Source organism: Heterocephalus glaber, unplaced genomic scaffold (genome assembly GCF_053883595.1).
Source record: "Heterocephalus glaber isolate CG9 unplaced genomic scaffold, H.glaber_assembly_v1.0 deba00000768, whole genome shotgun sequence".
Classification (NCBI taxonomy): Eukaryota; Metazoa; Chordata; class Mammalia; order Rodentia; family Bathyergidae; genus Heterocephalus; species Heterocephalus glaber.
The window spans coordinates 6,911,936-6,933,793 of NW_028258162.1; the positions used below are offsets into that span (position 1 = coordinate 6,911,936).

Genomic DNA, 21,858 nt, shown 5'->3' on the forward strand with positions numbered 1-21,858 from the left:
TTCTAATCTATTCCACTGATCCTCGGGTCTGTTTCTTTGCCAGTACCATGGTGGTTTTTTTAATCACAGTAGCTTTGTAGTATAGTTTCAAGTTGGGGATTGTGATATCCCCTGCCATGTCTCTGTTGCCTAGAGTAGATTTTGCTAATCTAGGTCTCTTGTGGTTCCAAATGAATTTTTGGTTTGTTTTCTCTAGGTCTGTGAAATATATTGTTGGAATTTCAATCAGCATTGCATTAAATACAGATTTAACTAAATACAGCAGTTTTGGAAGTATGACCATTTTGACTATATTGGTTCTTCCTACACAGGAGCAAAGGATGTCTTTCCATTTTCTTATACCCACTTCAATCTCTTTTTTCAGAGTGCTGTAGTTTTCAATGTAGAGGTCTTTTGCTTCCTTTGTTAGATTGATTCCTAGGTATTTCAGTTTTTTGGATGCTATTGTAAAAGGAATTATTACCCTAATTTCTCTCTCAGAGAGTCTGTTATTTGTGTATAGGAAAGCTATTTTGTTTTGAGTGTTGACCTTGTATCTATCTACTCTACTGAATCTGTCAATTAAGTCTAGAAGTCTTTTGGCAGAGTTTTTGGGTCTTCTATGTAAAGTATCATATTGTCAGCAAATAATGACAGTTTAATTTCTTCCTTTCCTATCTTTATTCCTTTTATTTCTTTCTCTTTTCTAATTGTTGCGGCTAATGTTTCCAGAACTATACTGAACAGAAGTGGTGATAGTGGACCAGTCTATTTCTTTTGATTGGTGAATTGAGAGCTTTCACATTGATAGTTATAACTGATATGTATTGACTTATCCTTGTCATGACTTTTTCTTTTCACTGGATTCTCCCCCTTTGCATTTAATTTCTTGTCATGCCTGATGGATTAATTCTGCTGGGCTTCCTGGGGTTGTGATCCTCATTGTCTTTTTCCGAGGATATTGTTTAAAATTTTTTGGAGTGCTGGTTTGGTATTCATGAAGTTCCTGGGGTGCTCTTTGTCATGAAAGTATCTTATCTCCATCAATTTTGAAAGATAGTTTGGCAGGGTACATCAATCTGGGTCGGAGATTGTTTTCCTTGAGGGCATGAAATACATCACTCCAGGCTCTTCTTGCCTTGTGGGTTTGTGTTGCAAAGCCTGCTGTGATTCTGATGGGCTTTCCTTTGTATGTGATTTGTTTCTTTCTCTAACTGCCTGTAGAATTTTATTCTTCTGTTGGGTTTCTGGAATCTTAACTATTATACGCCTGTGTGTAGAATTTTTTTGATCATGGCTATTTGGAGTCCTATATGCCTCACTTATCTCTATGTCAAGTTCTTTTCCCCTATTTGGGAAGTTTTCTGCCATTACTTCTGTGAAGAGGTTTTTTTATGTCATCTGCACTTTCTCCTATTTTTCTATTGACTCTGATCATTTTGATGTTATTCTTCTTTGCATCATCTAGCAGCTGATGGATTGAATTCTCATGGTTCCTTACTATTTTTAAGAAATTTTTCTTTTCCTGCTCACTAATTGCAATCCTATCTTCTATATCTGAAATTCTACCCTTGGATTGGCTCATTCTTCTGTGTAAACCTTCAATTGAGTTTTTAATCTCCTGAAAATCTGTTTGCATCTGTTTTATGGATTCCATTCATTTCCTATGTTGGGATTCCATCATGTTCCCCAGCTTCTCTATATTTTTATCTGTGTCTGCTCTGCTCTAGATTTATTAATTGTGTCTTGTACTATGGGCAAAATCTCTGCTGTTATCTGAGAAATTATTTCTGATTTCATTTTTTCCAGGTCCTCTTTTGTTGCCAGTTCAGCGAGTCCAGGTGGCTGAGTATAAGATTGTTCCATCTTGTTGCCCTTTGGTGTTGCCTTAGGTGATCTGGAAGTCTGGTTTTGAGACTTATTTACATGTCTTCTCATTTCAACAGATGCAGCCTGCTGTGGCTTTGTTGAGGTGACTTTTTGCTCACTCAGTGGTCCTGAATTCTCAGCAAGCCACCAAGAAGCCTTTACTCTGCTACTCACCAGTACACCAATTCCTGGGTTCAGAGTGGTGGCCTCTGGATCCCTGAGCTGGTCTGTTGTCTGGGTGGGCTTCTGGCTGGGGCCTGAACACATTTGGGATGGTATCTAGGCATGCCTCTCACTGGGGCCCCTATGTAGCTGTTTTCTGGGAGGGCCTTTGGCTCAGGGTTGTGCACCTCAGTTCCTGTTGTTGGCACTGGCTTTGGCTAGGATCGCCACACACTTATCAATGGTAAGCCTCTGGCTGAAGCTTGTGCGCCTGTGCAGATCTTTTCTGGGTGGGCCACATTGAGAAAGAAATTCTAAAATGAGGACATTAGGGATATTTTGTTTAAAATATGTGTGCCTTACACAGGCAGCTTTTCATTCCTTCTTTCTTTCTGTTTTTGCAAGGATGCACCTACATTTGTTGAGTAGAATTAGTTCTCTAAAAGCACATTGAATTCAAGAGTAATAAAGGAATACATCAAATAAATTCTCTCTAGCAGCATACCATTGTGGGTGCTGAAAAGAACTGAAATTTAAACATGAGCAAGCTGGTACTTAAAGTGAAACTACTTTAAGCAAAACTTATTAGTTCTTTTAATGGTAATCACTATTAAAATATAGCTGAATAATTAAGAATGAGAAATTAAAAAGGCATAGACACCCAACACTGCTATGCTTGTGATCCTGGTTTACAAATCCTCATGTTGGTAACTGTTACCCCCCAAAAAAGTCCTTCCTTTTACTGGGCAGGAAAACAGTTATTTAGCAATGCCAAGGATGTGTGATAATACAATGGTAAAACATTTACATCCTTGTTCAATCTCATCCACATAAGTGAGATACAGTTATCCCAATGAATATAAAGTCATTATGTAAAGCTGAGAATGAAATAAATGTCCAGGAGTTTCAGAACATAATATAGATCAAGAAATTGTTATTAATGTCAGGACACAATTGCACACAGTCAATGACCAAAGATTAGACATGATTAATTTATAGATTTTTAAGGTCAAGAGCCTACAGAATATTTGATCCATTAATATTTCCATGTGATGTTTTATTTCAGTATTTCAAAGTATAAGATTATTATAAGAATGATGTATAAATATGAAATCAAAAGGGAAAAGAACAGTTCAGAATTCATGAAGGTCACTACCACTATGGAAGCCTCTAAAATCTGTTACATTAATCTTCTTCATGTACCAATAACAAATGTGAGAAGCAAGCTCAAAGATAATGCAGTAGGATTTTGGGGTAACCCAAATGGGAGTGGGACAACTAAACTCTGAAATAGTGTCTGAATAGGCTCAGTTATCTTGACACAGCACTACAATATGAGAGACTGTGATATTGAGAACTATTTTACCTTTTCATCAGGAAAACTGTTGGCACAGGCCTGTAATCCCAGCTACTCAGGAGGCTGAAGCAGGAGGATCACAAGTTCAAGTTCAAGTAGGCAATTTAGTGACTTAGCGAGATTGTCTCAAAACTTTAAAAATAAATAAATAAAAAGGGCTGGGGTTGTAGGTGAGGGTGAAAGTCAGGAGTTTAATCCCCAGGAACAACAATAATAAAGTGATACAGCTAAAGTCCAAAGTTACCTCTTTTCTTCTCAATTCCATTTTATAGTGGGTATTTTGTAATCTACATCACAGAAATTATAATTTCTCTGTTTTTATAATTTCAATACTTTTTGTAACTAATAATTCATCTACTTGAATTTAGACCATAACTGCAAAAGACAGACTATCTATATTTATGTATATGGAACTGTATGTGTAAAAGCAGTAATTAAGAAACCGTTATAAAAGCGACAGAATGATATTTGCTATTATCAAATAGCAAATTATTCTTGTCCTCTTTCTTCTTCACTGGAAAAAGAATGATCCCATGGTTTCATAGGAAATCTGAATGAAACATTCGGTTCATTCAGTTGATTTTCCAAAAACATTCCAGGGTCAAATCAAATTGATGTAATGGGGTAGGATTTATAGGATAAGATGATAAACTGACTTACACATTCTCAAGGCAACTAATTTATTGTCTACAAATGTACAAAATTGAAATACTACAAATAAGTCTATGTTATTCTCTCAAAATGACAGATGCAAATTTATGAAAACTTCCCTCTAGAAATCTGATTCAAACAAGGATCTTATAAAGTAAATACTGGGTGATTAAGTGCATTACTTTTAAAACATTAGACAGTTAAAAGAGAAAATCAAAATTATTATGTAAGTAACATGAAATTTATTGTTATTGTCCTTCAATGAACAATGGCATATAAATATTATGCTAAAGTAAGAAAATTATCAAATGTAACCATTGTCCCAGGACAAATCATCTGAAATTTCATGATGTTGTTTACTATGATGTTTTCTTAAGCAGATAAATATAATTTTAAAAATTATGAAATGTCTCTACATCCTGAACGTTGAAAGTTATTTTGTTTTAGATTTTATTCTAGGGCGATGGATTCTTTTTATTATTGATTTCCTGTGATTCGTTTCTTCCGGCACTTTTTCCTGTCATTCTGTGAGGTGCAGAATCTATAGAAAACAACCACCTTTGAGATCCCAAAATGCTAGCAGGAAAACAACCCAAAACAAGACTGAAAGACCTGGTGCAGGAAATGTCTTGTTCAAATGAGATTTCCCAAATGAAGCAGTCCCAGAATTCCACAACACTGTCTGAAATAAGAAATGTGTTTTGTTGAATAGAACTGTGAATATAAACAAGATGTCTCAAGAAAATAGTTTTACTCGTGTTAGGAGAGAAATAATCCTCTTTGCTTGACGACATGTATGGGATATTTTTGAGATGATACTTCTACAGTGATCTTTGTTAAGTCATATACACCATGATGGGAAGAATTCCATTATTTTTAGAAAAGGAGAATGAATTTGAAGAAGGCTAATGACTTCAGAACTGTTACTTTCCTTAAAATTCTGATGATTTACTTTGCACCATGATTTTTAAAAACTTTTTGATTAATTTTCTTATGCTTACTATATCACTGTACTTAAACATACTTGTACAGTTCCATGAGAAAGTAATTTTCTGTCCTATCAGGCTAAAAATGACTGTAGGATTGTGAGAATACTAATAGACCACAAGAAGTTAATTGTTTTCATAAATCCAAAAGTATCCCTGCAACCATCTCCTTGAAGTTAGGTGACAGCTGGAGATTGAACTCTATTTCAGAAGTCAAAGCCCACACAGACTCATGTCCTTATGATTTTGTGTGCTTCAATGTAGGAACAGGAAGTAGATTCCCAGACATTGGTTGAACGTTGTCAAGCTTTGCTATGTTTTGCATAGGGTTCATATGTTGGAAGCTTGGTCCTGCAGTGTGAAGATGTGGGGAGGTGGTGGGACCTTTAAGACACAGGGCCTTGTGGAAGGTGATTAGGTCATTCCCATGTGTCCTCAGAAGGGACTGATGATGTTTTGTGTGACCCTTTTAGTGCATGAGAAAAATGACTGTTACGAAAGAGTCAGACTAGCTCCTTCCACCTCGCTAGCATCTGGTCATGCCATCTGACATCTCTGTCTTACATGAGTGCCTGCTGTGATAACATATGCCATGATATGTTTTAGGCAACAGAGCCTCCCCTATGCTATGTGGACTTTCAGCTCCAAACTGTGAGCTAAGCAAATCTCTTTTCTTGATAAAGTACCCAGCCTTGACAATTTTATTATGGCAGTGGAAAATGGACTACTACAAATTTGTTGCTAAATATATAAATATTCCAAGTTCCTGTAAAGAGAAACATGTATTTTAAATGCAACAGAATTTTCAGATCACATTATATTTTACAAATACATATCTACATTTTATATGGCAGGCATCAAGCTGAATATTTAATTTTCTTTTCACAGAATTGCTATGAAAAAGGCACTACAATAAGCATCATTTTAAAGAAAGAGATATTTAAGTTGAGAAATTGTAAAAGCCTGGCCCTAGAACAAATGATTACTAAATAGGGAAGCTGGGATTTGAAACTAGATATACATAGCTTCTTAGTAGTATAAATCCTCCCACTACTAGGAATATTCAGCAAGATTATATATGTGAGAAAACTGCCCCTATTTAGAGAAAAACAATTTTTTAAAAGATTCTAGCCCAGAATTCTCAGAGCTTATACTTCTTGTGGTTGGAAATAATACTCCTAACTGATGGCACATAAGGAATAATTATCTCACAATAAATGTTGCCAGGATCCCAACTAATAATCAGTAGGCTTGTATAGTAAAACATTGAAGTAGTCTATATATTGAAAAGTAAAAGGAAAGATTGAATATGTTAAGTGGAGATACAGAAAATACAAAAAAGCCTAAATAGAAAATCTAAACATGAATACTTTTGAAATAAAAAATACATTGATAAAATTAACAGCAAATTAAACATTCCAGAAAAAACAATGGTGAACTTGATGACATAGCAACAGAAACTGAAAATAAAAGGAAAAATAACTGAGAAAAAGTAGGCAGAACATTAGTAGTTGTATATTTAAAGCACTGTAAAATATATATAATCTTCAAGAAGAAGTGGATATTCATGCAAAGCATTTTAATAAATAATGGCCAAATTGCAAAAGTTTTATGAATTTTACAAATTTCAACCTCACAGATCCAAGAACTCAATCAACAAATCCTGAAGGAAGAAACAAGAAGAAAAAGATCCCAAGGTACATCACAATCAAATTACTCTAAACCTGTGAAGAAATAAAAGAAAAATCTTAAAAGCAACCACAGAAAAAAGAGATATGACATACAAAGAAACTACGATCAGAACAAGGGGAGATTTCTTTTTGGAAACAAAGCAAATGCTCCAAAGAAATGGAGCAACATCTTTTTTGTTGTTGTTGTTGTTCGGGTTTTTGTGGTACCGGGGATCAAACTCAAGACCTTGTACTGGCGAGGCAGGCAGCGGAACCACTGAGCTAAATCCCCGGCCCAGAAGCAGCATCTTTTAAGAACTGAAAGATAAAAACTACTCACCTAGAAAGCTATACCAAGTAAAATGTCTTTCATAAACAAAAGTGAAATTAAAACTTTGGTACATAAAACCTTAATGATTTTGTCACTAGCAGAGCTGTGCCAGAAGAAAATTTACAAAGTTCAGAGGTAAAAGAGAAAGATGCTGGATGGAAAGATGATCTATATAGATAAATAAAGAGGGCCAGAAATGGTAGCTATGTGGGTAAATCTAGGATTTTTTCCTTAATGTTTTAAAAAAATTGTCTGATTGCTGTAAAAATAATAAAAATATATGTATTATATATGAGGTTTTTGTTTTTCGTTTTTTTGTTTTTGGGGGTTTTTTTGGTACCGAGGATTGAACTTGGGTCCTTGTGCTTGTGGGGCAGGGGGCAGAACCACTGAGCTAAATCCCCGGCCCCATGAGTTTTTAAATATACATAAGTAAAATATACAGCACTACAAACATTGAAAATATCAAAAGTAGAGTTAAGTTTTATAAAAGTAGTGGAAGGTAAAACTGATAAATTAAAAATATCTACTATATAATCCTACGGCAACTAATATAATACAAATTTTAAGTTTCATAAGCTAACAAATTAGAATGATATGATTAAAAATACTCCCAGAGGGTTGAATATTGCCTAATTTCTCTATTATGAAAAACTCCAAATATAAATAATTTGAAGAGCAAGTAATTTTAGGCAAGTAGACTTTGCAAAGTTGAGAGGGAGTCTGAGGATGGACAGAGATAGGAAGGCAGGGAGGAGAAGCAGCAGTAAAAATGAATCATTAAGATGTGATTTGTAGATGACTAGTCCACTATGATGAATTAATTATACGTATTGTAAATATATATTACTCAAATAATTTAAAACAAATAAAAATAAATCTGAAAAAATACAAACAATGCAACAATAAACAAGCTCACATATTCAACACATTTAACCCAAAAGAAAGTGGAAATCGAAAGGAATAAACAAAGGTGAGTTCACCTGTGTTTAATAAGGAGCTGTTTGTAAAACGGAGGTATGACCAACTTTATCATTCCCTTCAGGGTCACCCTTCCAGCGACTTACAAAGCAAGTCATCGAAGGTCTTCAGCTTCACAGTTGGATGGCTCGTCCGGGCACAGTAGACTCGATCCGCAAGACTGCAATGTAGCATCCTGCACCCGGCGCGCGGAGCTCCTGCCGTCCTTTCACGCAGCCTGACGCACGCATGCGCTGCTGCTTCTGTTCTTAAAGCAACTCCTCTGGGCGTTGCATGACTTGACTAATTCAGCTCAACCGGGTGACTTTGTTATAAAGCAGCATGTAGCGGCCGCTGGCTGGACAACAAATTGACTAGCAACAGCAAGATTAGGTGAATTGTGCATCTTAAATACGGATTATTGACTAAACTTGTCCGCAGAAACTGCAAAAATACACTCACCCTAGTTTCTGGGGTTTTCCCCCTTGTTGAAGAGTCCACTGTATGTCTCAGCTCCTGCACCCTGGATTTTACAAGGCTGATTTCTAAATGAAACAGTTTTTGGGACTCTGGTGCCATTCAAAATGGAAAAGCAATTATCCACAATTTTACTATAAAAAGAAAATCATTGGAAACTTAAATATATTCTTTCTATTCTTTTCTATGAATTTTAAAAGGTTAAAATCATACAGCATATATAATTTATATTATGCTTTTTTGCATAAAACATTATATTATGTTTTTCCCTATCCTTAAAAATTCTTCAAAAAGACATGTTAGCTCATCAGTGGATGTATCAGAATTCATCAAATTATTACTGTTAAAACAGATGGATTACTTATAATTTTCTCAATAGTTAGTAACATTTAGTAAACATCTTTAGGCATAAAATCTTGATAAATTATTTATTTATAATGTATATCCATAGACTTGGAAAATTATTACCTTACTGGGTTAAAATTATTGACAATTTGTCATTTTGTCATGTAGATTTTCAGAAAAATGATAGCAATTTAACCTCTCCCTATCTGAGCCTGAAAATGATGTTTTCCTCTCATTCTCCACACTGTATCATCTTATCTATTAAGATATACTTGTTCCCTCAGTATATGTGAGGGTCTGGTTCCAGGATTCCTTGTGAAAATCAAAATCCAAGGATGCTCCAGAGCCTTACAGAAAATGGGGCAGTAACTGCACAAACCTATGCTCATCCTCCTGTGTACATCACTAGATGACTAATAGTACCTGCTACAATGTATATAGTTATAACACATTGTTTAGGGAATAGTACATTGCTTGATTTCTTAACAATGGCCATTCTTTTTGGGGTAAGATGGAATCTCAGTGTTGCTTTATTTTGCATTTTTCTAATGGCCCATGATGTTGAGCATTTCTTCATTGGCCATTTGTACTTCTTCTCCTTATATATTTTTGGTTTGAAAATATCTTATCCCATTCTATAGGTTGCCTATTCATTTTGTTGATTTTTGTTGTTGTTGTTGTTGCTATGTGGAAGCCTTTTGGATGTAAACCTTCTTGTGTTTGTTTTTCTTATTCCTTCTGTTTTTTGCTTCGGTTGACTGTGTTTTGATGTCATGTAAAAAAACTATTGCCAAGACCAATTTCAAGGAGATTCTCCCTGTTTTCTTCTAAGAGTTTTATGGTTTCGGGTTTTCATATTTAAGTCTTTAATGTGTCTGAGTTGGACTTATATGTATGGTGTAAAATGTGAATCCAATTTCATTCTTTTACATGAAGATATCCAGTTTTTCCAACACCTTCAATGAAGATACTACTCTTTCTATTTTGTATCTTTGGCAACTTAGTCCAAAATTAGTTGGCTGTGTATGTGTGGCTTTATGTCTGGGCTCTTTATTCTGTTCCTTTAATCTGTCATTTTTTTATGCCAGTACCATACTGTTTTGATTATGATAGCTTTGCAATATAATTTGAAATCAGGAAATCTAACACTTCCCAGCTTTGTTCTTGATCAAGATTGCTTTGGACAATGAAGATCTTTTTGGTTTCGTGTGAAAGTTAGGATTCTTTATATTTCTGAAAACATTAAAACTATGATAGGGGCTGCATTGAATCTGCAGATTACTTTGGTTATTATGGATATTTTATCAATAGTAATTTTTCACATCCATGAACATGGAATATATTTCTTTTATTTGTATCATCTTCAATTTCTTTCATCAATATTTTATAATTTGGCTTTAATTTGTCCTCATCAACTTGCCATTAAGAGATAAAATACTCATGAACATTTATATTTAATTTTAATGTGTGAAATATGTTTCATTTATAATGAAGTAAATGTTTATTTTAGTGAATGCTCTGAAATGAATATTAAAGCATTTAACTAATTGTCCATGTGTTATTTGTTTCATAATCTACTCTCTCACAGATGTTTGCTATTGACATTATAGAATATTAAATATTGACTCTTTTTTGTAAAGTATCACATTAATTTACTTTTTAGCTCTATAGTAACTAGTTGAGGTCAAGTTTTTGACAAAGTTGTGAGGAGAAATCTTATATCTCATGTCATGCATCATAATTTTAATTTTTGAGGCTATGTCATTTCCCCAAAAATAACAGCTGTGGCACTTAGTCATGAAACCAATTTCAACCCACATTAGTCTTTTTTTTGGTACTGGGGATCAAACTCAGGATCTTGCACTTGTGAGGCAGACACAGTACCACTGAGCTAAATCTATGGCCCCCACATTAGTCATTTAGTTAGGACCAAGTCTGAGTCACCTCTTGACTACAAAAGGCAGTTGTAAAATGAAGATCTGAAAGTAAAGTCTGGCTGCTTTCTGCAAAAAAAGGCATTTTACTGTTTTGTACAAAAATGAAAAAGTTACATGATTGCTAGACACCAGTTTGTAAGATTTAAAATCATGCCAGAAGCCCCAAAAGCATGAATATATAACACAGTCAGCACTCAGAGCTCTTGAAACTATGCTTGCTACCAGAAGCATGAGGCTTGTTACTTCCTTTTCTGCAGTAAGTTATGCAGAATGTGACAGCATACCTAAAATATATGTGTTTGTATGTGTCACTTTCTTAGACATTTATTACAAGGAACAGTTTACAGTCTGAATAATTTCAAGAAGTTTTGTGAGATAAATGAAACATGACATAAAAATAGCTTTGTCGTAGAACCCACATAGGTGAGAATTTTTTAAAATAATACTATATAGTACAGCCTAAAGGTCTGGGTGGTATCATTAACAAGTCTAGAAAACACAAAGTAGTGGAGTTAGCCTGTCTAAGATGAGGAATGTGTAGATAATCAGAAACAAACTGAAGAGCATTAACTCAAAAGTGGTTGATCTAATCACTGGACTCTTCTTTTTTGTCTCCTCTTTTTATTAGATTTGGGTACATCTTGACTCTGGAAACTATCCTAATCTATTAGAAGGACCTAAATAAAATAAACACTTAAATAATGTCACTTAGCGACATTATTGCAAATACCCCCTTGACTGATGGCAGATGTCTTCCTACTATGGGGTGCTTTTGAATTAGATGTGGCAGCTGCAAATATGATCTTGTATAGTGTAGTAAAAGTAACTGACAGAAAACCAGCAAACCTAGTGTACACTTCAGCCTTTTCCCCAGACTTCCTGAATGACATTAGCTACTTATGCAACTTCTTCACTTCAGTGTCTCATGCTGAAAATGGAGGCTGAACTAGCTGTCACCAACCTTATGGGGTTGTTAAGCATGCAATGTTGTTGGAACATTAAGCACTTAACTAGAACACATTAGACATTATTATTTCCAACACTGAAATATATGATACTGTTGTTCAGGAACCCTCAGCATTGACCATAACCCTCAGCAATTCAGTTTGTTCTGCTAGGGGTCTCCATATTCTTTTAGGAATTTGTCGACAGTCTAGAATCAGAATGGTTTTGGGACTCCTGAAGGTGAGCATAAGGTACAATAAGTCGGTCTTGCCATCAACCATACCTGAGATACAGGGATAAAGTGAGGAAATTAACCATCTCCCCAGAGTAAGGCTAATGTCTAGTAGATTTCCAGAGAAATCTCGTTCTTAATATCCCACCCTCCTGGGGTTAAAACTAAGCAACTCAGTCTTGGAAGATTCTTTTTCCTTGAATCCAGTGTTTTAAATCCATGTGTTAAAGTGCTTCACAAACAACATTTTCTTTGGAAAGAAAATTCAGCTGGTTAGGTAAGCCTGATAGGAAGGAGCACGAGCTAAAAGGGAATTAGTCCATGAGACGTCTTCCTAATAAATATCACAGCTGGGGCTGGTTCTTATATAATTTCAGTGCCCTCTGGTAGAAAGATACTTGTGCTTCCCCTAGTCTAGGAGAAGTGAGAATCTGTATATAAGGGAAAGACAAGAATGGTCAGTGGTGAGTAGTCAATAGCAGTGAGAAATTTCTATATCCAAGTTAATACTGGTGCCTGACAACCTGCTGAAATATGTGAAGTACGAGTGATAAAGCCAGAGACAAAACTGAGTTTTGGACTTTTCACTGGAAGATGATGGGACAGAAAGGACAGAGGAAGTTTTCTGGAAGGGTTAAGAAATAAAAGCAGAACTCGAGACTCTTATTTCTAACGGGCATTTTAGGCTGCAGGTGTAAACAGAAGCAGGGTCCCCTGAACTCACCACTGTTTTAATTGCTGATTAAAATATTCTGCTGGTGAAACCTCAGGTCTGTGAAGCAAAGATGGAAGAAAAGCCTCAGAAATGAACTTCTCAAGTAAAGGAGCTTTCTAAATGCTGAAGAAGCACTGAGAACTTCAGTGTTCAAGCGAATACTGCTTCCGAGTCTCTTGAGGGTTTGGCTATGATACATTTTTGCTAAAAGAGAAAAGATTTCCATGCCAGTGATCAAAAGGGAGACCTGGCCTGAATCATCAGCCTGCTAAGCTCTGATCAGCATTGGCAAAATGACTGACTAAATTAGAAGCCCTTGAGAAGTTCATCAGTGAATGAAACACTAAGGGATTCATGATCTGTTTCTTTTCTTTGCTTTTTTTTTTCCTGACTCAAAATAGTAAAGCAGCCCAGTCCTGTTGTAAATAAAACTGTTATCAGTGGAAGTTAAGAATCATTGAGTCTCGACAAGTTTTACAGATTGTGGAATGCTGAAAGTACCTATCCTCTCTTAGTTAACAGCATTTTTGTTTTCTTTATAGAGTACATAGGTCCTTTGTGAAATTTTTGGAAAGTGCAACTATGTGCAAAGAATAATACAAAAATGACCTGGAGCCCCAGGACACAGCAATAAGCTCAGTTGACCCAGTATCCATGACCCCAATGTTTTTATATTCATAAATACAAATATTTAACTAAAAATATCCTTCTGATACCAGAAAAGGTGCTCATGTTCTCAGTTGTTTGTGCAACATTCTGTTGAGATTATTTTCTTTATCTGCTTTAGTTTCTACCATTTTAGATGAATCTAATCTATCAATAAGACACTAGATTTATTCCAATTTTTTTACTTCTTCCACCACCACCAAAGTTGCTCAACACCATATGTGAGCAGAACTATTACGGTGATTGTTTAATCTGAACAATGTGGGTAATGACTAAAAGATTAAAGACCTGTGTCTCTCTTAAGCCTGATCTGTTACCATTTGATAAAATATGAGCTGTTTATGAAAAACAAAACCCCAGCCAGTCATCAGGTATGGAAGCTCATCAAAATCCACTTTGTCTGAATGTTTTACCTTTCTTCTTTGTCTTTGTGTTAGGCAGAAGCAACCCATGAGAACGACTTTTCATTGTGTTAGAAATGCTCATAAAAGTTCATTGGGCTGTTTCCTTAGATTTATTGACCAGAGAGAAAGGGAAGGGGAAACAGAGAAAAGAAAATGAGAGAACTGTCATGGTATCCCAGAGGCCAGTGGCCCACTAGTAACATTATCTTCCTAGAGTGGTCACTTTTGTAGGTTCAGAATACGGTTGAGGAAAAAGAGCTCTGTGGCCATAGACTTATGTGCACACATACTGCTGTGTGCTCAGAGGCCCTTGTCTCTGGACTAGGTCAGGGTCCAACTGTAGTTCCCTCAGAAAGTGCCAAGCCAGGCCAGGAGCCAAGAGAGAGCCTGGTAGCTTGAACCTGAGCAAGAAGGAGTTTCCAGGTAGAAGGTGAAACCACCATGGTGACCAGCATGGGTGATTCCACACAAGGTTAAGTTCTAGAATCTTCTTAGAAGCTCAGGTACTTGGAAGAGCCAGGAGACCTCCCTAACTCCCTAAACTCCAGGGAATGTCAATATCTACTGTGACTGCTCCTTTTGTTTTGTCATTGAAGTGTTCCAAGGTACGTGCTACATACTCAAGTCATGTTTGCTGAATGCATGCTAGTCCTTAATAAAATGGAAGAGTCCAATTAGACCAAAATTCTAATGTTACAAATCGATAGCTTTTATTTTATCATATTATAAAAAATAATATATCACTTATAGAAAATTATGAAATAGAGATAAAGAGAAAAGCCACAAACCAATCCCATTTTACAAATATAACCACTAGAATTCTTTAATATATATGCACATTGCATTAACTCTTCTTCTGCATGGATATGTGTGTTTTAAAGCAAAAGTTTTATTATAGTGGGATACTGCACTGAAAACTGATTATTACTTGAAAATATGTTCTTTCTAGATTTTCATGTGAAAATAATGTATAGTTTTCAAAATTATTTACAGATATTAAGACTTCATTTTTATGATCTATTACATTCACATTGATGTATGTAGTTGATTTCTTTTGTTATATACTTACAATAATAGAAGCACTGCAATAAATATTCTTCTAGAAAAATATTTGCATAGATTAGTTATTCCTTACATTCCCAAATTCAAAAGTACTACATCAATGAGAATATATATTTTTGAGGCTTTTGATAATTTGGGCTATTATTCAGAAAGATTGTGTCAATTTATAGTCATGCTAACAATGTATGATAGTGAATATACCCTAAAGCAACAGCTACAATCTCTTTTCTTTTCAAATCCATTGGCTAAACATGGTATGAACAAAATAAAATTAATGCTAAAATGGCGTCTCATTGTTTTTAATTAATGTATAACTCTGACCATAGGAATTAATTAGAGTTAAAATTTGGGAGCAAATTTTGCCCTGGGGCTGGTAGGAGGCGTTTATTAAGCCCCCTCCCTTTGATATTCAGGTCCACATTCTCTAACAGCTTCTCAGTTCTCACATTATCTCATTTAGATAGTTTATTACAACTGTCAGCTTTATTTCATACTAAGCTTAACACCAATTAGATTTCGATCCTATGCTTTCAGTTTTTTATTTGGAAAATTGACTACCTTTTAAAGGGAAGCTTGCACATGTAATGCTTTTATCCTTATGGTACATTATAAAATTAAATTAGAAATTTAACTTTCAAGGAGTACCCTGATATCTCCAAGTTTTAGGTTCCTGGGAGAAATGTAGTATTGCTGTTAGATGATCTTAAATAATGTGTCATTGGTGTGAGGTACCGAAGGGTGAGCAGTGAGTGGGATGGATGAATAAGAGCCTTGGAAAACATCTTAGAAATTACCCCTTACTCAGTGACTTTCACATTAGGAAGACAGAACACGAGGCTCAGGAGGACATTTTCCAAAGCCCATGATAATGTGTGTTTGCAGCCAGATGTTTAAGGTACAACTAAGAGTTAAAATAATAGCCTAAAACTTAGGAAGATGTCTGGAGAATATTTTATTTTTTCAGCTGTGCTCCTCAAAGTGTAGGCCACATGTAATTTTGGGATTTGGGGGAGGGGGTTGTTTTTTTGGTACCCGGGATCTAACTTGGGACCTTGTGCTTGCGAGGCAGGCAGCGGAACCACTGAGCTAACTCCCCAGCCCACATGTAATTTTGGACAGAGCACAAGAGGTGCTTGTTGAAAATTCAGACCCCTGTCCTCCTATTCGAGTGGGATGAGAACCTCTGTGCAGCCCAAGTGTCTGTGTTACAAACAAATGCTTCAGATGACTCTTGGGCAAAGGGAAATTTGGGAGTCAGTGGTAGAGCCAAAGAAAAATTATCTTAGGAAAGGCAAACTTCCTCTCTTAAATTGACTTCCTGCTTTTACCCAAGTCTAGGTAACACAGTGTCAGTTTGTATTGTGTGCATTGTCTTCCTTTCTACTTCCCTTCTCTACTATGTCACCTACAGATCATGTGAAAGACATGTACCTTAAAGAATGCACCAACTGAAAAGTGGCATACTCGGTTTTTGAGCTTCAGATGGATAGAAATGTTACAATACAGCAAAATCAACTCTTGGTCAAGAAATGGGGTCAAAAGGACTCTCATGCTTGTCTGGTGGGAGTGTTCACTGGTGTCACCACCACAGAAAGCAGAAGTTTGGGAGTAGCTAGAAAAATTGAAAATGGGTGCCATTGCCTTGGAATTTTAACAACCAAATCCATTGTGAACCTCTTGTTAAGATGCATGAGGAGAACTCACTATAGCTAATGTTGAGCAAGGAAGGATCATGGTGCTTTATGTGCACCTCTTGAAATAATCACAGCAGTCCTGTGAGACAGACAGGGATGATTGTAAATGAGTGGCTGCAAGCTGAGCAGCTTCTTCGTGTCTTGTGTGAGGGTGTGAAAATCAGAACCCAAATCACACAGCCTACCCCAGGCCCTTGCTCCAAACCATTCATCTGGACTCTCTCCCATGGCTCTGTTATGGGCTGCATAGTGTCCGCCAAGACTTATATGTTGAAAACCCAACCTCCATATACCTCACAGTGTGAGTGTACCTGGAGATAGGGCATGAAACCCGTAAGGCTGGGGAATGCTATGACATGGGCCCTAATCCAAGATGACTGGTGTCCTTATAAGGAAAGGGAGGGACTCCAGGGATGCAAATGCACAGAGGAAAGGCCTTGTGAGGGAGGATACAGCAAGAAGACAGCCACCTATAAGCCAAGGAGAGAGGCCTTGGGAGAAATCAAATCCAATGACAACCGGTCTTAGACATTCCACCTCTAGAACTGGGAGAAAACAAAGTTTTCTTGTTTAAGAAAATACTCAGTCGGTGGTGTTTTATAATGGCAGCCTAAGCAAACTAGTGAAGCTCCTTAGAAAGATACAAATGATACTAGCAAATAGTATATTAGCAATAGGAACTATCAGAAACAAAACTGTCTCAGTCACTTTCTCGTCACTGGGACAAAATATCTGACACCCACAACATAAAGGTGGAGAGGCTCACAGTTCATAGCTCATAGTTTTAGAGGTTTCAGTCCATGGTCAGCTGTCTCCAAGGCAGAAAGGGTACAGTGGAAGGGCCTGGCAAAAGGGAAGCTGCTCACACCATGGCAACCAGGAAGCACAGAGCAAGGAGTGGGGGTGATACACCCTTCCAGGTCACACCTGCAGTGACCTTGCCCTAATCAGGTCCCACCCCCATAGCACACTCACCTACTGAACTTGTTAGTGGATAAATCTCCTGATAGGTTTAGCACCGCATAATCCAGTCACCTTCCAGAGCCCTGCCTCTAAGGAGGAGAACTTCGGAGACATTCTAGATCTAAAACCAAGGACCATCAATGAGTAAAGAAATGAATACAACGTGTCATGTTGATATGCTGGCAACTTGAAAGGGTATTAAGAAAAGGAGCTTGATCTTTGTGCATTAACTAGATCAAGTGAAAGGAACGGTAAGAAATGATATATTGTAAAGTGGGAGATCATTTATGTGAATTTAAAATACAGGTAAAAACAACACGCGTTTGTGTGTGTATATGAATATGTCTATCTCTAGCTATCTATCATCTATCTACGGAGAGAGAGAGGTGACCTTATGATGTGGGTTTTGCACTGTGGTGTGGCATTTCCTCTAGAGATAGGAAGAAGGATATTCATCTGGACATGGGGACAAGTGGAAGTCTGAAAATTTAAAGCAATAAAGAGATTTTTAAAATATATAAGGTATTGATATTCATCATTCTAGACGGTGTTTATATAAGCATTCATTTTTTATTCTTTGAGCTCCTCTGTGCTTTTATCTTCTAATTGGTGGTAGATAAGGGTTATATGGAAATTTTTGAACACAAATCAAATATACAGGTTGTTTAAAGCTTTTATTTTCAGCATATCACTTGTGATTTATATAAATTTGTAGAATATTGTCCTGAGAAATAAAACTTTAGAAGCATTCTGGTCCCTGCAGTTTTTAAAAATTTCGTTTTTATTCTATTGCTTATATTCATATATCTAAAATTGACCTTGTTTGAGACATACTTCTGTCTTACACAAATTTCAAATGACAATCTTGAAATTTTTACCATGATATCACACTTGCTAAGTAAGTGGAAAATGAAGGCTGTGTGTTAGTCAGATTTCCATTACTAAAACAAATATCTGAGATAATCAACTTAAAAAGAGAAAAGGTTCATTCTGGCTCTCAGTTTAGAGATTCTAGTCCAAGACTGGCCCCATAGCTTTGGCCCTGTGGTGAGGTAGCTCATTATGGCAGGGAGCGTTTGGCAGAGCAAAACTCTATACCTCATGACCAGGAACGGAGAGAGCAAGGAGAAGACCACAGTCCCATAATCCCCTTGAAAGCCAAGGCACCGATGCTCCAAGGACCTGCCATAGTGCCCCGCCTCCTCAAACACCCTTGTTTCCAGTAGCACCATCCTGGAGGCCAAGGTCCTGGGCCTGTGAGATCCAATTAATCCATCAATCGGGACAATCAAGATTCAGATTATAGCTCCCTTGTTAGAATGACTTTGATCTTTATCTTCTTTTCCTTCCTCCCTCACCTTCTTTCCTTCCTCCCTTCCTTCCTTCCTCCCTTCCTTCTGTGCTTCCTTTTTAATCAGATTTTATTTTTTATTAGTCCATGTTTGCATTACATAATGATTACATTCCTTGTGGGGAGTTGTACCCATACCTAACACACCTTAATGCTTTTTTATCTCCTTTCCCCCTCCCTCCCCCGATCCCACCCCTTAATCTCCTTCTCATTTGAATACAATTGATGTCCTTACTTCCTGTTATTTATCTTTTATTGTATTATTTATTTATAATTTGGGTTTCTCATATAAAAGAAATCATGTGATATTTAAACTTATGTCTCTGATTTATTTCACCAAAGTATGGTCCTGAGGTGCATTCATGTTCCTACAATTGACTCAGTTTATCCTTTATGGCAGAGTAGTGCTCCACTGTGTATAAATACCACATTTTCTTTATCCATTCATCAGTTGATGAGCTATAGTCCATTTCTAAGATTTAGCTATAAGAATTGTGCTGCTATAAACTTGGGTATGCATGTATCACTGTAATGTGATGTCTTTAACTCTTTTGGGAAGATTCTTAGAAGGGGAATTGCTGGGTCTGATGGAATTTCTAGTCTTAGATTTTTGAGGAATCTCCATCCTAATTTTCACTGTGGTTGTACTATTTTACATTCCCACCAACAATGCAGAAATGTTCTTTTTCCCCTCAGACTTACCAGCATTTGTTATTTGATTTCTTGATAATAGCCATTCTTTCTGGGGTAACATGGTATCTTAGTGTTGTCTTGAGGCACAGAGGGAGGGAAGGCGGAAGGGAGGGAGAGAGAGAGAGAGAATACAAAGCCCAAAGCCCAGAACAGACCCCTGGGTTTAAAGTATGGTTCCACAACTCGCTAGCTGAGTCACACTAGGACATTATTCATCATCTCTCTTCTTGACTTTGCCCAGCCTGTAAGAACAGAATTATGAATAGTAGCTATCTTGTAGGGTGTTGGAGAATTCAACAGGTTAAGGTAGGTAAAATGCTTAAAATCATGCCTGGTATTTTCTTAGCTTTCACTACGTGTTTGCCACTATGATAATTATAACATGATTGTTGTTGGATTAAAAATAATACCTGAAAAATCCATGGCACTTGATAGGAATTTTATAAGCGACAGCGATTCTGCCCCTATAACATCTGACAATTTGTAGGAGAGACATAGACAGACCAGAACTCCGACTGCAAGATAAATTCCATCATGAGCCAGAAAATCTTGATGAATTCTCTTTCTGAGGCCTTAAATTGTGTCCTCATCTTTTAATCAGCCTTCTCCAGATGTGTGCCATTAACGCTTCATGTGCTCAAGGTTGCTATGAAAGCACACAAATGGTTATCAGTCTCTGAAAGAGGAGATTCACAGCCTCCAAAGGAGGATGTGATAATCCAAGCAATCCATGCTCAGCCCTCCTGGGGAAAGGATCGAGGTGCTGAAAGTCGCTGAAGTTGATGAGTCTCTCTGAGAAGTAGTAATTTACAGAGCCCATGGCCTGGCAGAGTTAATACAACTTTCAGCAGCCCCTAATTATCTCCTGGAGGTAGTGTGAGCTGTGAGCTAACTGGGTGGACTTACTGAGAACACCCAGAGAGGTGAGGGCGCTAATTACCCCCAAAGGGCATTTTGGCTTCTGCTCAGTCTTCATGAAGTATATGCCCAGCCTCACTCTAGGGTTCACCACTGAGACCCGCAAATCCCAAATTTTATCCCCAGATTTAAAGGAACGGATCAATGGGAGATTAAAAGAAATCCAGATCGAAATTTCAGCTTCAGATGAAAATGAATGTCCTCCCCTTCACTCCGGCCAGTTGTACAAACATTCTGCTGGAAACTTAGAAATGACACAGTAAAAATCTTGGAGCCCAACTAGTGTCACAGAAAGAGAACAACGGAGTGGTTGGACCAGAGACCCTGCAGCCAAACGATCTGCACTTCAGGGCCTGCATTTGAGGCCCTGGTGGCCTCAACAGGGACAATTCATACCAGGTCTGGTTCCTCATTTACTCAGCAGCAGTGATGGGATAGTAAAAGCAGCTTCCTCATAGGTTTATAGGAATGTGCAAGAGTGACAGCCAGGAAAGAACTTCGAAGAGCGCCTGGCATGCAGTGTGTGTGTTAGCTTTTGTTATTCTGGGCAGACATCCGGAGCACAATTGTGACATTCTGTCACTGACACATCCAGTTGTTTATCCCATGTGTTGCACACAACTTCAGACCTGAACTGTCCAATATGGTAGCAGCTGGCCACATGTGGCTCTTGAAGTGACTCGTCTGGAGATAGCTTGTGAGTATAGACTATGCGCAGGTTTTCAAAATTTAATATAAAAAAGGAAGACTGTAAACTATCTCAGCAACAGTGTTGTTTTTTTATGTTGTTTATGTGTTTGATATTATCATGGACATATTGGGTTAAATATGATTAAGTTCCACTTTTCTCATGTTATCTTTCTAAGGTAGCTACTAGGAAATGTAAGAGTATATATGTAGCTGATGTAGTATTCCTATTAAGCAGCTGTTTTAGGCTCAGAACAGGCCAGAAAGCTCTGTGCGGACTCAGCCTTTCCGGAGTCTCTGAGCAGAGGGCTGAACAAGGCAGGTCTGCAGCCTTGTGGCATCTGTGCCCAGATTTCATCTGGGAGAATCCAGAGGAAGTTGCACATAGACACTATAGCTAATATTTGTACCCAATTATCACACCTTTCATGTGTATCAGCTTATTTATTGAGTGTCCTATGATTATATTATTATTCCCATTACAAAGCAAATGAAAATATCTTCCTGAAGAAATTTAGGACAATTCCACCAAAAAAAAAGTGTTTGACATCTTTTGAGTTCCTTTTAGTAGATTCAGAATCATTCCAAGTCCTCTATATGTTCTAACACATTTACTAAGACTTTGTAATCATTAGCCCTATTTTTTTTGCCTATAGAAATCTGAGGCCCAAAGAAGTCAGTTTTCTGTTAACTCATCAAGGGACAGAGGTGGGATGTGGGCCCAGGCAGTCTAGTCTAGGCTTTCAGCCTCTGCCTGTGGGTCCTCTGCCATGTGCAGCAGGTACTTGAACTGAGTCCTGAAGA

General features: G+C 37.1%; 1 long non-coding RNA gene across 1 annotated transcript in view; it reads right to left on the bottom strand.

The window, feature by feature from the left end:
* Positions 1 to 8,238, bottom strand: part of LOC110344873 (uncharacterized) — a 157,275-nt gene extending 149,037 nt beyond the window's left edge. The window contains exon 1 of the long non-coding RNA XR_015449661.1: positions 8,073 to 8,238. This is a non-coding gene — a long non-coding RNA (uncharacterized LOC110344873). The remainder of the gene's footprint in view (positions 1 to 8,072) is intronic.
* Between the last annotated feature and the right edge of the window lie 13,620 nt (positions 8,239 to 21,858).